General features: G+C 29.2%; 1 protein-coding gene and 1 pseudogene across 1 annotated transcript in view; both read left to right on the top strand.

The window, feature by feature from the left end:
* Nucleotides 1-7,129, top strand: part of LOC117995282 (homeobox protein caupolican-like) — a 360,854-nt gene that overhangs the window by 192,927 nt on the left and 160,798 nt on the right. The window lies entirely within an intron of this gene.
* LOC138404537 (uncharacterized) lies at nucleotides 1,185-5,070 on the top strand (annotated as a pseudogene).

The raw sequence follows: 7,129 nt of genomic DNA, 5'->3' as shown, positions 1-7,129 counted from the left end.
CGCTAATTACTAATGATAATACCATTGGTTTTTACTATATAAGCTCAAAATAAATCATTAATTCTGCCATACTTAACTAGCTCGTTCTACTGAACAGCATTACAGTTTGACTTCAAATCTATATTGTGTTTTACACAAGTTTTTATTAGGATGTGTGATAAATAAGTGTTGTGTGATAAACAATGGAGGTGAGTGTGTAATTTATTTTCATTTAGCTATCTTTAAATTAATATAAATATTTTTGATATCAGTTTGATAGTCTATTTTTATGTTGCAGAATATATCATACTCTCCTTGTAACAGTCAAGAAATAATACATTTTAAACAATATTACTTTCCTATGAATTTGGCAGAAGAGGGAACACAGGATTTGATTATAGATCATGAAATACCACCAAAGAAAATGAAAAGGACATGTGAAAATATAGACAAATTTTTTGAATTGCCCGTCAAAAAATAAAACAATCTAATAGTTCAACAGTAGCTCGAGCTAACAAAGATGATGGTGTATCTTATATTTCTACGAACTCCAACGATGGTGCGACAGCCACACATTTAATTAAATTAGAGGTGTATGACTTAAAAAAACTAACCAAAATACCTCCGTCTCAACACTGGAAACATGCAAGTGTAAAGATTAAATATTATACTCAAAAAACAAGTAAAATTCTTGGCTATACAAATGAGATGATTATAATATAACAAAAGAAATTGCAGAAACAGAGGGCTGTAAAAAATACTCATAATTAATAATTAATATCTTAATCTATCATTAGTAACTACATCATACAAAAACTTCACCATAATTCAATTAGTGAAAATGGTTCGACGTAAAAATAACAGTAATAACACTTAACTGCTTGTATAAAAACACACTGTAAATCGTAAAGTAATGTCAGTAAGCCTTCTGGTACACTTAACATACAAGTCTCAACAATGGAAGAAACAAGTGAAGTCTGTGTTAGCACATGTTTCAACACGTCAATTAGTGATCAAGAACTAGCTGAAGCTTTGGATTATTGCGATTTATTGGATTCAGCATATGACAGTGAATTGTATAATATTTGTGAAGAAATTGATTCAATCATGTAAGTATTTGAACATTATTGTTTTTAAATTACATGATGTGTGTATTATTGATTGTTTTTATATGCTTCTATTTTTATTTCTAGCCCAACTGAACAAAAACTTCAACTGGCGGAGCTTTAAAGCGGTCTAATGATTCCACAGTAAATAACTCTGTGAAAAGAGTGAAATATAATGAAGGAGCCTCAACTTCAGCTATTCAACACCCTATCAACTCTACTACACCAGCTGAATATTCAGAAGGTAATAAAGTGAAGTGTGATATTTGTAAAATTTTTGTTAACAAAAGGTATTTTTCTAATCATTTAAAAAGTAATTTGCATAAAAATAATCATTTAAAGTCACATCCATCATTGTCAAATGTTTCAGTAATTGATTCAGCTTTTGGACAAAGAATAATAACTTACATGATAAATAGTAAAAATGATGATTTATCCATTTTTAAGACCCCTGAATCATTTTTGAATTCAATAAAAAATGATATTTTATTCCTTATCCAAGAGTCGATAAAAGAACATACTGTTTTTAAGGTAAACTTCATTTTACACGCCGATTTTATACAACAAACCAAAGAATTAACAAACTCGTTTGACTTTCAAACATCAAATTATATAGTTTTTCCGTGGAGACGATCTAAATATTTTCCTGTCATCATTATGTGACACTTTCAAAAATAAAATTAGTTCTTTTGAGAGAAAAGATAGTGGTTGGAGCTTAACAAACATAAAATGCTTACATGTGAATGTAAATAAATTTAATCCTCTTCGTGGTACATCATACATTGATTTACCTCAAGATATTAGAGCAAAAAAAGCAGTGATAAATGTTAAAAATGTTGATTATATGTGTTTTAAATGGGCATTACTTTCTGCTTTGTATCCTGTTAGTAGCAAAACCGATAGAGTCTCGTCATACAGTATGCATTCTGATAAACTTAAGTTTGATGGCATATCATTTCCAGTCAAGTTAACGGATATACCTAAAGTGGAAAAGCAAAACAATATCAGTGTGAATGTTTTGGTTTAGAATATAACAAAGAAAAGAAAAATCATAGTGTTGTAGGTCCCCTCTACTTTACAAAATCTCGAAATAGTACTCACGTTAATTTACTATTAATTTCAAATAAAACTAACTCTCATTATTGCTATATTAAAAATATGTCACGATTAATAAGCAAGCAAATTTCAAATCAAGAACACGCGATTTATTTATGTGATGGATGCCTACTACATTTTCCTACACATGAGAGATTAGAAAACCACCAACAAAATGATTGCGTTCATATCATAACAGAATTACCAAACAGTGAACTATCTAAAAAAAATTGGTTTGGACAGCCATCATCAAACAATAAAATAAAGTTTGATAAGTTTAATAAAAAGTTAAGAGTACCATTTGTAATATATGCTGATTTCGAAGCGTTTTTAAACCCAATAAATTCATGCTCAAACGATCCCTCTAAACCTTTTACTGAGAACATTCAGAAACACGAAGTGTATAGTTTTGGATATTATATTAAATGTTCATATGATGATAGCCTTTCAAAATATGAAACATACAGCGGTCCAGATTGTTCTAAAGTATTTATGGAACGGCTCTGTGAGGACATAAAACTAATATGCAGAAAAAATAGTTTTCAAAAACGCCCAAACCCACTAACAAAAGATGATGAAATAAATATTGCAAATTCTAATAACTGTCACATATGTGAATCAAGTCTGAATGGAGAATCCGTTCTGGACTTTGACTGGCATACTGGAAATTTAAGAGGTGTAGCACATGAATCATGTGCAGAAAAATATCGAGCTCCCCGTCATATTCCTGTAATTTTACATAATCTTAGTAATTATGATGCACATTTTATTGTTCACTCATTGAATTTTACGGAAGGGGAAATCGAACTAATACCTCAAAATAAAGAAAGATACATTTCGTTTTCAAAGATATTAAATGTTAATAACCAACAGATAAGTTTAAGATTCATAGATTCTTTTAAATTTTTGCCGTGCAGTCTTGATCAATTAGCAAAAAATCTGAATGACAATCAATTTAAATCATTAAAAATAAACTTTCCTCATAATGATGACTTTAGCCGTTTAAGAAGAAAAGGTATTTATCCTTATGAATACATGACTTCTTATGATTGTTTAAAATCATCATCACTCCCATCTCAGTCTCAATTTTACAGTTCTCTGTCTAATTCCGATGTTTCCAATGATGACTATAATCATGCAAAAGATGTTTGGAATCATTTTTCTTGTCGAAACATGTTGGATTATTCTAATTTGTATTTGCAAACGGATGTTTTGTTATTAACGGATATATATGAAAATTTTCGTGATATTTGCATCAAAACATATGGTTTAGATCCAGCTCATTATTATACAGCTCCTGGTTTAAGTTGGGATGCTATGCTTAAATATACTCAAATTGAGTTAGAGTTATTGACTGACTATGACAAAATAGCTTTTATAAAAACTGGAATTAGAGGAGGCATATCTCAATGTAGCAATCGTTATGCAAAAGCAAATAATCAGTTTATGGAAGATTATGATAAGGAAAAACCCAAATCGTACCTAACATATTTAGACGCTAATAATCTTTATGGTTGGGCCATGTCTCAGTACCTTCCAACAGGTGGGTTTGAATGGGTAAACACTGAAACAAACTTTAAAGTATCAGACACATCTGAGATTGGCTATATTCTAGAAGTTGATTTGGAGTATCCCAATGAGCTTCATGATTTGCATTCCGACTTACCTTTATGCCCTGAAAATATTCGAATTGGGAATTCAAAAGATATCAAGTTAGTACCCAATCTAAATAATAAAACTAAATATAAAATTCATTATAGAAATTTAAAACAATGTCTTAGTATGGGTATAAAGTTAACTAAAATTCATAGAATATTAAAATTTGATCAAAGTCCTTGGTTACAAAGATATATAGACTTAAATACGAATATGCGAACTTTAGCTACATCAGACTTTGAAAAAGATTTTTATAAATTAATGAACAATTCCGTTTTCGGCAAGACTATGGAAAATATTGAAAAGAGAGTCAATGTTAAAATGTTAACACATTGGGAAAATCGTGGTAAAATCTTAGGGGCACAAGACTTGATAGCTAAACCTGAATTCCATAGCTTAGCCGTTTTCAACGATAACTTGGTAGCCATACAGTTGCGCAAAACCAAATTAACTTATAACAAACCAATTTATTTAGGTTTTTGTATTTTAGATATTTCTAAAACTTTAATGTATGAATTCCATTATAATTATATGGTAAAAAAATTTTACAAGAAGATTAAGTTATTGTATACAGACACAGATAGTTTAATTTACCAAATTTTTACGGACAATTTTTATGAAGATATAAAATGTGATCTAATTAATTATTTCGATACATCCGATTATCCACACGATAATATTTACAGCTATCCAAAAATTAATAAAAAAAAGTTAGGATTCTTTAAAGATGAAAATAATGGGAAAATTTTAAGAGAATTCGTAGGATTAAGATCAAAAATGTATGCACTAGATGTGGACCATAAAACTTTTGCAAAAGCAAAAGGAGTAAATAAAAGTGTCACAAAAAATATGACCATAGAAAACTATAGATCGTGTCTACTTGACAAAAAAATTCAGTATTGTAATATGCTTAGATTTCGTTCCATCAAACATGCGATTTTCACACAAAAGATTAATAAAACTTGTTTGTCGTATAATGACACCAAGCGTTATATTTTACAAAATGATATTGACACTTTAGCTTGGGGTCATTATAAAATAAGTAATAATGAGTTTTAAAATAGGTAGTTTTGTTGTATTTCACAAAACTTAATAAAAATTTATGTTAAAGTGTATTTTTATTAATTTTTACTTGTAAATATTATATTATAGTTTTAAGAAATTGATTGTAACTTTCTAACTTTATGTGTATACAACTGCGGATTTATTTATTTTGTAAATAGTCTTAAATTTTTTAATGGCACCGATTCTAAGCACAACCTAATTTTAGAGTATTCGCACCCTCTTCTTACTATTGTAATATGAAAAGGACAGAAGCAGTTTGACATTTCTAAATTTAATTTTTAGATGGTAAAACCCGTGATTTTAGCACGCACTCGCGAACCTACTGTTTAAATTTGTATTGTGCACTAAAATTTAGAGTCTTTAAATGTGAAAGTCATGTTCCGTTCCTTTTTTAGCATTAGTAAAAAGAAAAGGATGCAGATATTTTAAATTTAGTTTAGAGAGAGACTAGAGAATCGGGGCCACTGTCTTACTTAATTATTCTAACTTTTATCTCAATGTGTGTTATGTATATTAAGTAAAATAAAATCTTATAAAGTAACTGAAATGTCTCATTCTATTTTAAAACCTTTCAAGAAACACACGTCACAATGTACTGTTTTATTCATCCATTTACAGCAATCGTAGCTGGTCCAAGTGGTTGTGGAAAGTCAAATTTTGTTACAAATTTCATAAAATATGCAAAAGAAATTTGCAGTAGAGACTTTACTCAAATAACTTGGTGTTATGATGAAATGCAACCACTTTACAATTTACCAAATGTTAACTATCATCAGGGAATTCCTGATCTTACAATGTTTGATGGTAAAGATGCTCACCTCGTTATAATCGACGATCTTATGAGGGAATCTGATGGTCGTATTGTAGATATTTTCACTAAAGGTAGTCATCACAGAAACTTAAGTGTTTTTTATATTACTCAAAATTTATTTCATCAGGGAAAAGGTCAAAGAGATATGTCTTTGAATTCAAGTTACATTATTTATTTTAAAAATCCTCGTGATAAAACACAAATACGATACTTGTCGAGACAAGTGTCACCAGAAAATTCAAAATTCATTGAGGATGCCTATAAGGATGCAACGAAACAAGCACATGGATATTTGATGATTGATCTTAAACAAGATACAAATGACATGTGTCGAATTAAATCAAAAATATTTCCCTCCGATGAATATTGCGTAGTATATATTCCAACAAAAGATTATAAATATTTAAAGAATCATCAAATTCCTATCATTTACAAATAATGCCTCGAAGCCTAAAGACACATAAAGAGCTGCTACAAGCGTTGCATACACTTAAACCTAAATATCAAAAAGCATTATTAAAATCGTGTGAAGAAGAAGAGATAAATTGCATTTGTGAATGCATTCACAACGTATTACAAGGTAAAGTTCCATTGGAAGGCAAACAAAAGAAAAAATTAAAAAAATTTAAAAGTATACTTCGCACTTTGGTTAGCAAGGGAAAAAATAAACTTAGAAAAAAGATATTGATCCAAAAAGGAGGAGCATTTTTACCTTTGATTTTGGGTTCTATTTTGAGCGGATTGGTATCAGCATTAGTTTAAAATGGAAAATGCCAAAAAAATGTTGCTTGTTGAGTCTAGTTTTATAGAAAAACTAAAACAACATACCAATACTGAAAATCCTATGTCCCGATTAGATGCAGAAATGCAGAAGATTTTAAATAGTAATATCGAAGATCGTAAAAAATGTATTTTATACCTACAAATTCTACAAAGATACCTACATTTTACCGAAGGAGAACGTCAACCTATAGAATTACCAATTATAACTGACAATATAAATGAAAACAAGAGTTATAAAAATAACGACATAGAAAATAAAAACTTAGTGTCGTTAGAGACATCAACAACTGAAGTGAAAGAAAATAATAATTTAAATAAAAATAATGAATCACGTTACACAATAAGTCAAATACTAAGTCTTATACCAAAATCATATTTGAAAAAAGGTGAGCTGTTATTAAACTTGATTTCTTTAAGCAAAAACACAATTTATTGGGATGATGATGATGGTACAGTGATAATTAATAAAGAAAAAATTCCTGGAAGTAATATTGTTGATTTAATTAATGATTCATTGAGACCACTAAAAAAAAGTGATCCAATAGGTTGGGAAAAGTTTGCCAAGGCATTACATTCAATTAAAATACCACTGACTTACATCGGAAATTCTAAGAGGTCTGATTTTATTCATCAA

Source organism: Maniola hyperantus, chromosome Z (genome assembly GCF_902806685.2).
Source record: "Maniola hyperantus chromosome Z, iAphHyp1.2, whole genome shotgun sequence".
Lineage (NCBI taxonomy): Eukaryota > Metazoa > Arthropoda > Insecta > Lepidoptera > Nymphalidae > Maniola > Maniola hyperantus.
This window is presented reverse-complemented; position numbering and strand designations above follow the sequence as displayed.